We start from the raw sequence: 11,785 nt of genomic DNA on the forward strand, positions 1-11,785 counted from the left end.
AATGCTAAATATGTTACTTCATATACAGTAACAGTCAAAAGTTTGGACACAGCTACTCATTCAAGAATTTTTCTTTATTTTTACTATTTTCTACATTGTAGAATAATAGTGAAGACATCAACGCTATGAAATAACACATATTAAATAATGTAGTAAACCAAAAAGTGTTAAGCAAATCCAAATCGATTTAAGATTTTAGATTATTCAAAGTAGCCACCCTTTGCCTTGATGACAGCTTTGCACACTCATTCTCTAAAACCAGCATCACCTGGAATGCTTTTCCAACAGTCTTGAAGGAAATTTCCACATATGCTGAGCACTTTTTAGCTGCTTTGCCTTCACTCTGCGGTCCAACTCATCCCAAACCATCTCAATTGGGTTGAGGTTGGGTGATTGTGGAGGCCAGGTCATCTAATGCAGCACTCCATCACTCTACTTCTTGGTCAAATAGCCCTTACACAGCCTGGAGGTATGTTGGGTCATTGTCCTGTTGAAAAACAAATTATAGTCTCACTAAGCGCAACCAGATGGGATGGTGTATCGCTGCAGAATGCTGTGGTAGCCATGCTGGTTAAGTGTGCCTTGAATTCTAAATAATTCACAGACAGTGTCACCAGCAAAGCACCCCCACATTGTTACACCTTCTCCATGCTTCACGGTGAAAACCACACATGCAGAGATCGTCCGTTCACCAACTCTGCGTCTCACAAAGACACGGCAGTTGGAACCAAAAATCTCAAATTTGGATTCATCAGACCAAAGGACAGATTTCCACCAGTCTAATGTCCATTGCTCGTGTTTCTTGGCCCAAGCAAGTCTCTTCTTCTTATTGGTGTCATTTAGTACAGTTTTTTTGGCAGCAATTCGACCATGAAGGCCTGATTCACCCAGTCTCCTCTGAATAGTTGATGTTGAGATGTGTCTGTTACTTGAACTCTGTGATTTATTTGGGCTGCAAGTTTCTGAGGCTGATAACTTAAATGAACTTATCCTCTGCAGCAGAGGTAACTCTGGGTCTTCCTTTCCTGTGGCGGTCCTCATGAGAGCCAGTTTCATCATAGCGCTTGATGGTTTTTGCGACTGCACTTGAAGAAACTGTCAAAGTGTTTGAAATTTTCCGGATTGACTGACCTTCATGTCTTAAAGTAATGATGGACTGTCATTATTTCTCTTTGCTTATTTGAGCTGTTCTTGCCATAATATGGTCTTTTACCAAATAGGGCTATCTTCTGTATACCAACCCTACCTTGTCACAACACAACTGATTGGCTCAAACGCATTAAGAAGGAAAGAAATTCCACAAAAAAACAAGGCACACCTAAACTTAATTGAAATGCGTTCCAGGTGACTACCTCATGAAGCTGGTTGAGAGAATGCCAAGAGTGTGCAAAGCTGTCATCAAGGTAAAGGGTGGCTACTTTGAATAATCTCAAATATAAAATCCATTTTGGTTTGTTTAACACTTTTTTGCTTACTACATGATTCTATATGTGTTATTTCATAGTTTTGACGTCTTCGCTATTATTCTACATTATAGAAATGTTTTTTTTAAATAAAGAAAAACCCTTGAATGAGTAGGTGTGTCCAAACTTTTGACTGATACAGTATATATATTTTTTCAGACATTGCTTTGATGAATAGGCACTTGTTTAGAGAGACTACAATATATTTACTTTAGATTATAGAAGCCTTGGATAAACCGGTCAAACTTGTTGACTAGTTATCATGAAGTTTTAGTTCCCCTCAGCAGATGGCAGCATTCAATCTTTTTTTCTTTATGAGGACTAGTTCAGACTATCCTGGTACATTGCTAGGCCCTGTAACATATGGTTAGCATGGATTATACATTGCACAATAGCTATGTTCATATACTTTGCTCATCCACTGCTGCATACATTTGAATTGAATAACAGCTAAATAGGAATGTGTGTGAATGTTGACTGCAACAACAACAAAAAATCGAACCAAATGTCAAATATTCTGTTATTTATGGTAACAGGCAAACCCAAGGTCAGAATGCTCAGTGATCGAGTGAGAGGAGTAAGAATGTGTAGTTGTCTACTAATGAGAGGAACACAACAGAATGTTTATTAATGTAACTTGTAGGGGGGGGGTGGTTCAGTGTGCATTGCACAACTAGTTGTTGGCTCCCTTTTTCCTCAAGGTAAGGAGGGGTGGAAAAATTACAAGGGAAAAAACAGACTTACACATAGGAGTTTCCACTAGGATGCATGGATGGGGGATATATGTGCAAACCAATGACTGTAGTATATATGAAGGTGCAAACCATTTTTATTTCTTGCCAATATAGTTAGTAGACAGCTTCTGACAATATTTTGGCCTATGCAGATCAATGCACTACTAGGCCAAGGGCTTCACATTGAGAGGGGTTGTCTATCTCCTTGTCTTCATCAACACTGATCAGGACAGGTGAAACAAATGCTTGGCCTCCAATACAATGCTTCTATCTATATTTCTTCCTGCAATTTACTACCGTAGACATTAGCCTACACTGTACTGTCCATCCCCGCCCACCACTGAACCAGAGCGGAGAACGAGCCCCTAACATTCCTATCCAGTCAGATTGTATGCGCATGTGTTTTGCCCAAAAATTTGAGTGACAGACCTAGTAGAGAGTGTGGTGAAACAGAGACGACACTGTCTGTCCTGCTGAGTTTTGATGCAGTCTTTACTCGACAAAGTCAAACTAGGATGTGTCAGTTATCCTGTGAGAGATTTTGTTTCAAACCCATTATAGTGTTTTAGGTGCCAAGCTTATGGTCATGTTGCAGCAGTGAGGGAGGGATATTCCTAGATGTGGTAAGTGTGCAGGTGGGCATGAGTCAAAGGAATGTGTAGTATTGGTGCAAAGCATTGTGTGTGTTAACTGTAGGGGTACCAATGGTGCTGGAGATCAGAAGTGTCCGGTGACAGAAAGGCAGTTTAGGTTGCCAGGATCAGAGTAGTACAGGTGTGATATGCTGAGGCAGTGAAGAGAGTAGTAGAGGAAGATGGGTCCAGGGTGAGGGATCCTAAGAGGACCCCTGTGAGTAGGCCGAGGCCAATAGACAGTGATAGGAATAACTATCAATGTGCTTCAGTAAGGTTGGTTTTATAGCCGTGATTACCCCTAAATGGTGCCATCAGCGTCGGGGTGTCCAGCCGGGTACTCACAGCATGTTCCTCCCCTCTATCACCCACCCCCGGGGTAGACCTCCCTGGATACCAACTCACCCCTGACCAGATCGGAGGAGTGCTCAGGACTAGGTTTGCGCGTGCTTAGGACTAGGTTTGCATCCCTCCTGGAGAGGGCATCCGCATTGCCGTGCCAGGCCCCCGACCTGTGGATAACAGAGAAAGAGAATCGCTATAAGGACAGGAACCAGCGGGTGAAGCGGTCATTCGTGTTCTTACCTCTTGCCATCCACATGAGTCGGGCATGTTGACCAAAGTGAAATTCCTCCCAAGGAGGTAATATTTAAGGGTGTCCAGTACCCACTTCACCTTCTCGGCAATCGAGTACTTCTCCCTCGCCTTCATACATGGAGTGCTCCTTGCCTTCCTGCTCTAGGGACAAGACGGCCTCCACCCGTGTCAGACGCGTCGGTGTGGACCAGGAGATTTTTTGAGAAGTCCGGGGTGGCGAGTATCGGATGAAAACAGGGCCTGGAATGCCGCCTCGGTGTCCTCCGTCCATCGCACCATCTGGGGTAGGCGTACCTTCGCTAGGTCTGTGTGGGGAGATGCTATTGCGGCAAAGTTAGATACAAATAGACTGTAATAGCCTGCTAACCCCAGGAACAACTTGCCTACACCCTGCCTATTGGTTCGGGGGACCGGCCATTTACCAATGGCGACATTTTTTTCTTCTTGGGGCTTCACATTTCCAGATAGCCCACATACTCCACCTTGGCGTAGCCCAGCTTGCACTTATGGGGGTTTGCGGTCAGCCCCGCATCCCTTAGCACATCTGCCACCGCCTGTAGCCTACAGAGATGGGACTCCCAACTGTCACTGTGCACCATTCTATCATACAAATTAGCAGCAGCGTACTCACGGTGTGGGCGCAGAACACTGTCCATGAGTCACTGGAAGGTTGCTGGAAGCCCAAAAAGAAGAACCCGGTAGTGGTATAGCCCCCCTGGGGTGGAGAAGGCCATCCTCTCCTGGGAGGCTGCTGCCAGCAGCACCTGCCAGTACCTCTTCGTCAGGTCCAGGATACTGACGTACAGTTGAAGTCTGAAGTTTACATCCACCTTAGCCAACTACATTTAAACTCAGTTTTCACAATTCCTGACATTTAATCCTAGTAAAAATTCCCTGTCTTAGGTCAGTTAGGATCACCCCTTTATTTTAAGAATGTGAAATGTCAGAATAATCATAGAGAGAATGATTTATTTCAGCTTTTATTTCTTTCATCACATTCCCAGTGTGTCAGAAGTTTACGTACACTCAATAAGTATTTGGTAGCATTGCATTTAAATTGTTTAAAACTTGGGTCAAACGTTTTGGGTAGCCTTCCACAAGCTTCCCACAATAAGTTGGGTAAATTTTGGCCCATTACTCCTGACAGAGCTGGTGTAACTGAGTCAGGTTTGTAGGCCTCCTTGCTCGCACATGCTTTTTCAGTTCTGCCCACACATTTTCTATGGGATTGAGGTCAGGGCTTTGTGATGACCACTCCAAAACATTGACTTTGTTGTCCTTAAGCCATTTTTACACAACTTTGAAGTATGTTTGGGGTCATTGTCCATTTGGAAGACCAAGCTTTAACTTCCTGACTGATGTCTTGAGATGTTGCTTCAATATATCCACCTAATTTTCCATCCTCATGATGCCATCTATTTTGTGAAGTGCATCAGACCCTCCTGCAGCAAAGCGCCCCCACAACATGATGCTGCCACCCCCGTGCTGCATGGTTGGGATGGTGTTCAAGCCTCCCCCTTTTTCCTCCAAACATAACGATGGTCATTATGGCCAACAGTTCGATTGTTGTTTCATCAGACCAAATTACATTTCTCCAAAAAGTACGATCTTTGTCCCATTGTGCAGTTACAAACCGTAGTCTGGCTTTTTTATGACGGTTTGGAGCAGTGGCTTCTTCCTTGCTGAGTGGCCTTTCAGGTTATGTCGATGTAGGACTCGTTTTACTGTGGATATAGATACTTTGTACCTGTCTCCTCCAGCATCTTCGCAAGGAACTTTGCTGTTGTTCTGGGATTGATTTGCACTTTTCGCACCAATGTACGTTCATCTCTAGGAGACAGAACACATCTCCTTCCTGAGCGGTATGACGGCTGCATGGTCCCATGGTGTTTATACTTGCGTACTATTGCTTGTACAGATGAACGTGGTACCTTCAGGCGTTTGGAAAATGCTCCCACGGATGAACCAGACTTGTGGGGGCCTACAATTTATTTTGATTTTCCCATAATGCCAAGCAAAGAGGCACTGAGTTTGAAGGTAGGCCTTGAAATACATCCACAGGTACACCCCCAATTGACTCATATTATGACAATTAGCCTATCAGAAGCTTCTAAAGCCATGACATAATTTTCTGGAATTTTACAAGCTGTTTAAAGGCACAGTCAACTTAGTGTATGTAAACTTCTGACCCACTGGAATTGTGATACAGTGAATTATAAGTGAAATAATCTGTCTGTAAACAATTGCTGGAAAAATTACTTGTGTCATGCACAAAGTAGATGTCCTAATCGACTTGCCAAAACTATAGCTTGTTAACAAGAAATGTATGGAGTGGTTGAAAAACAAGTTTTAATGACTACAACCTAAGTGTATGTAAACTTCCGGTTTCAACTGTATATCGCCTTCCCCTCTAGTGGTCGATCAGTTCGTCCACCTGGGGCATGGGGTAGGCGTCAAATTTACTGACCTCGTTCAGGCCCCGGAAGTCATTTCAGAATTAGACAGTTCCGTCCGGTTTTGGTACCAGCAATATAGGGCTAGACCACTCACTCTGGGACTCCTCCAGTACCCCCATCGCTAGTATTGGCGTCATTTCCCTCTAGACTGCCGCCCTCCGGGCTTCTGGTATCCAGTATGGACATTTACACACTTTTTGTCCCGGACGTGTGTGTATATGATGTTCCACAAGATCCGTGTGCCCCGGCGCTTTGGAGAACACGGACGTATTCCACTGGACCAACTCCCAGAGAGCTTGTCGTTGGGTCGGGCTGTGGTCTTCCCCCATGGAAACTTCGACGGTTGGCGGACCTTATAATGGACGTCGCCTACCCGCTCAACGATGTCGTAGGGCCACGCAGCCAGGAATTTGCTCTCTGTTGTATACACGCTCCTAGGCGTGTTGCGCCAGGGCCATGTGCTCCCTCACCACTGACCAAATCACCTTAATCCTCTCCGTCATCTGCTCCACGTGTTCCACCATGCTGTAAAGGGGCTTCTGTTGGTCCTCCCAGACCTCCTTGGCTAGGTCCAGCAGTCCGCAGGGCCGACGGCCATACAAGAGCTCAAAGGGGGAGAACTCAGTGGACGCTTGTGGTACCTCGCTCACCGAGAACATCAGGTGGGGAAACAGCTGGTCCCAGTTCCTCCCGTCTCTCTCGATGACCTTCTTCAGCATCTGATTTAGAGTCTTATTGAATATTTTGACTAGCCCATCCTTTTGTGGATGGTACACACTAGTCCTCACCTGTTTGATTCAGACATCTTTCATTACACGAGACATGAATGTGGTGTACTGGTCCGTCAGGATTTCCCGTGGAATATCCACCCGACTGAATAGATGGAAGAGCTCCCGTGCAATACCTTTCGCTGTCATTGTGCGTAACGGGAGCATAAAATAGCCTCCAACACTCTACTCAACAAACTGGATGCAGTCTATCACAGTGCCATCCATTTTGCCACCAAAGCCCCATACACTAGCCACCATTGTGACATGTACACTCTCGTTGGTTGGCCCTCGCTTCATACTCCTTGCCAATCCCACTGGCTACAGGTTATCTACAAGTCTCTGCTAGGTAAAGCCGGCCTTATCTCAGCTCACTGTTCACCATAGCAGCACCCACTCGTAGCACGCGCTCCAGCAGGTATATCTCACTGGTCACCCCCAAAGCCAATTCCTCCTTTGGTCGTCTTTCCTTCCAGTTCTCTGCTGCCAACGACTGGAACGAACTGCAAAAATCTCTGATGTTGGAGACTCATATCTCCCTCACTAGCTTTAAGCACCAGCTGTCAGAGCAGCTCACAGATCACTGCACCTGTCCATAGCCCATCTGTAAACAGCCCATCTATCTACCTACCTCGTCCCCATACAGTATTTATTTATTCATCTTGCTCCTTTGCACCCCAGTATCTCTACTTGCACATTCATCTTCTGCACATCTACCATTCCAGTGTTTCAATTGCTATATTGTAATTACTTTGCCACCGTGGCCTATTTATTGTCAGAACTCCCTTATTTTACCTCATTTGCACTCAATGTATATAGACATTTTGTTTTCTTTTGTTCCACTGTATTATTGACGATGTTTTGTTTATTCCATGTGTAATTCTGTGTTGTTGTATGTGTCGAATTGCTATGCTTTATCTTGGCCAGGTCGCAGTTGCAAATGAGAACTTGTTCTCAACTAGCCTACCTGGTTGAATAAAGGCAAAATAATTAAATAAATAAAAACGGGATCGCCTCTGGATACCGGGTGGTATAATCCACAATTACCAGGATGTAATTGTGTCCCCTCGTGCTCTTCACCAACGGACCCACCAGATCCATCGCCACCCGCTCAAACGGCACCTCTATAATGGGCAGGGGAACCAAAGGGTTTCTATAATATGCCCTCAGGGCTGTGATCTGGCACTTCTGGGCAGGTACGGCAGTAGTCCTCAATGGCGCGCTTGACTCTGGGCCAGTGGGATTGATTCCCAATCTGCTCACTGGTTTTCTCCTTCCCCAGGTGTGCCCCAAGCAGGTGGGTGTGGGCGAGCTGCAAGAGTGTCCTAACATACTGGTTGGGTATGAGGAACAATTATTTTGTCTCCCCATTGCGCTTTACTATCTGATATAATAAATTAGGCTTGATGGCGAAGTGTGGGTAGCGCCACTCACTTACCCCAGGTAACAGCGCGCTTTTCACCGCGATCACCTGCCCCTCGCGTTCTGGAGGTTGGCGTCCTCTAACTGGGCCGTCCCGAACTGGCCCGTGAGGATTCCCTTGTCGGGCGGCCCATTTGGTGCCTCCACCTCCATAAAGAGGAGCCTGAGGTCCTCCTCTGACGATGGCTTGTTTCTATGCACAGGGTCATCTCCCTCCTCCTGGTCCGACAGTGGACACCTCATACGGCAGGACGTGGGTTGCGCAGGTGACAGTCCTTTTTCCTCACACGCCTCCCCAGGTCCCTCCTCCCCACTGCCTGAAAGATCGGGCAATCTCTACTGAGGAGATGGGCAGGTTAGGAACCCAAACACATCTGTCCTCCCCCCTCGGGGTGGTTATCCATACCAGCAGAGGTTGGGTACCTCTTCCTGTCCCCATGTACACAAGAGACCGTCATCTCTTCATCCCACAGTTCGTCTTTCCCCTCTTGTGTGAGCCCCTGCGGTTGGGCCAGGGTCACCATGCTGCCGGAGTCCAGCAGAGAACTGGTGTTGACACCATCAATTCGTACTGGAACCATCGGAGGGGCCATCTCGATGTGTGCCCAACAGGAGGTGACGTAACTCGCCATCCAGGTTACCCTGGAACTGGGGGATGCGGCAGGCATGGCTCCCCCCGGCCGGGGCAGCTCCATGCGAGGTGTCCCGGCTTGCCGCACTCAGTCATGGACCAGTTGTACACGGCGTGCGAGGCTGAATCCATAATGGCTCAGGATCTTGCGTTTGAGTCCCTCATAATTCGCTGCCTGGTTGGCATTCAAGTCAAGGTAGGACTTCTGGGGCTTCCCGGAGAGGTAGGGTGCCAAAAGGCTGGGTCACCTTTCCCGCTGCGCCGTCCTCTCGAAGGTGCACAAATACATCCTTCTCCGTTAGCTTGACCAGGAACTGATTCGGGCTAGACTCCTGGGCCGTACCACCTTTCAGCTGGATTACCTAACCTGGAGAGCCTGTTGCTTCTGCTGGCTGAGGATAAACTGAGCCACCAGTTTCTCCATGGTAATCTGCGTATGCTCGACCTCACGGCACCCAGAGCTACTGAGATGCTTGTGTACTCTAAGGTATGTGGTAAACTGTGGAGTGTTGGGTTGAGCGCACAGAGATGGACACAGAGACAGGGACAGGGAGGTTCTAGTCAGAAAACACAACTTTACTAGGCAACAAAAAAATTATGTAACAACATAATAACTTAGGGTTGGCTCGGCCCTTCTCATATTCAGCTCTGTGTCTCTGGGAGTTTTATTTCCCCCTTTAGGCTCACCCTTTGCCTCTCTCTTTTCCTCTCTTGTGTTGCGCTACGGTGCTCCATTTATGTGGCCTGCATGGCTGGTTGGCACTCTCCCCTAATTACCCCTAATTGGTGCCATTAGCGTCGGGGTGCCCAGCCTGGGTACTCCCAGCAGAGGGAGCCAACGTCGCGGCATGTACCTCCCCTCTATCACCAACCCCCGGGGTAGACCCCCCGGGATACCACAATGCGTTGAACACGATAGGGCCAAGTAGTGGAATAGTGGTGAGGTTTTAATGGGTGTAGGGTTAGCTGGTAAGGCACATTTCTGTCCTTTTTCCCCTTCCCTTTTTGTGTCACAGACTGTAATGAATTCACACTCCAGAACAGTAGGAGGAAACACAGGGCTAGATAAGATAAATAGATTAATAGGGCGGCCTCACGATAGGAAGCGGGAAGATGGCAGAAATGGAGGTTTGGTTTGAAACTGCTAGTGAGTCGGGTGAAGATAATAGCACAGAGAGTGAGAATGAGAGGGTTACAGTGGCAAAGAAAAAAGGAAACAAGAGAAGTAAAGCTGTGGAGGAAAACAGGAAGCCACTTGATTTGTTTTACTCAGAGTGAGCGTTTTGAATCAATGCTACCTGGGAAATCCGTTTAACTTCTCGAGGAAGTGTGGGTGAGATTCACAAGAAGGGGACTTTTTATGTGTGTGTGGAACAGAAGAAACTTGTTTTAAGACTCAAAAAGATATCAGAGTGGAATGTTTCCTGTATAGATTTTTTTTGTAGCAGTGCGCCTATCAAGGGGGTCATCAAGGTAAAGGGTGGCTACTTTGAAGAATCTCAAATATAAAATATATTTAGATTTGTTTAACACTTTTTTGGTGACTACATGATTCAATATGTGTTATTTCGTAGTTTTGATGTCTTCACTATTATTCTACATTGTGGAAAAAAATAAAAAAAATCCCTTGAATGAGTAAATGTGTGTCCAAACTATTGACTGGTTCTGTAAATGGAGTGGTTGGTGCATGTCGACTGGCTGGTTGGTGCACGTCGACTGGCTGGTTGGTACACGTCGACTGGCTGGTTGGTGCATGTCGACTGGCTGGTTGGTGCATGTCGACTGGCTGGTTGGTGCACGTCGACTGGCTGGTTGGTGCACGTCGACTGGCTGGTTGGTGCACGTCGACTGGCTGGTTGGTGGACGTCGACTGGCTGGTTGGTGCGACTGGCTGGTTGGTGCACGTCGACTGGCTGGTTGGTGCACGTCGACTGGCTGGTTGGTGCACGTCGACTGGCTGGTTGGTGCACGTCGACTGGCTGGTTGGTGCACGTCGACTGGCTGGTTGGTGGACGTCGACTGGCTGGTTGGTGCACGTCGACTGGCTGGTTGGTGCACGTCGACTGGCTGGTTGGTGCACGTCGACTGGCTGGTTGGTGCACGTCGACTGGCTGGTTGGTGCACGTCGACTGGCTGGTTGGTGCACGTCGACTGGCTGGTTGGTGCACGTCGACTGGCTGGTTGGTGGACGGAGAAAAGAAATTCACTTCATCCATGCTACTGTTCTTTGATAAAGAGTCTCTCCCTTCTCATATAAGTTAGGATTCCTAAGGTACCCTGTAAGAGCTTTTGTGCACAAGCCCCTTCAGTGTCATAAATGTAAAAGATTTGGTCACGTGTCAAGTGTGTGCAGAAGGGAAGAGTATCATGAAGTGAAATTCTGCAACTGTGGAGGTGAACATGTGCCTGAATTCCTGGGGTGTCTTGTTAGGGTGAGTGAGAATGAGGTGGCGAGGGTAAGGAGTGTCCAGTGTGTCTCCTATCTGGAGGCGGTGAGAAGATCGGAAGGAACGAGTGGCGGGGAAGAAGCAATGTTAGTAGAGCCTACAAGACCAGTGAACCGAGGGATAGTGAAATGCTACATGTTAAAAAAGTGGACTTTGTATTATTTACTGCAGTGTTCATAATCTGTACAGCCACAAGTGGAGAAGAAGTGGAAGTAAATAGGAATCATTGTGAATGCAGCTGAACCTTTTTTGGGTCTTCAGGATTTCATAGCCGAGAATATTCAAGAAATCATGTCGGTAAATATTCCGCTATCAGACATCTGAGCCTGTGTAAGGATGCATTTTGGAGTGGACTGTGACTGAAGAAGTAGGATGGGTTTTGTTAGTTGACGTGTCTAATTTGGTATTTTATATTATCTCGTTTTTCCCCGTTCACGCAGTTTTTTAATTTTCTCATTCAATACCCCGCCCAGCTGGTGGCAGTAATGCACCAATGACATTGGATGACAACCACCGGTAAACCTCATCGAGGTAGAAGAGGTCGGCCTCACACTCCAGTACAGTAGGTGGCGGTGTATTCAGCTTTCAGCTGGTTGCGATCCGACAATACACATTTTAATAAGAAGAAAGAATCCG

This window comes from Oncorhynchus keta, chromosome 11 (genome assembly GCF_023373465.1).
Source record: "Oncorhynchus keta strain PuntledgeMale-10-30-2019 chromosome 11, Oket_V2, whole genome shotgun sequence".
Taxonomy (NCBI): domain Eukaryota; kingdom Metazoa; phylum Chordata; class Actinopteri; order Salmoniformes; family Salmonidae; genus Oncorhynchus; species Oncorhynchus keta.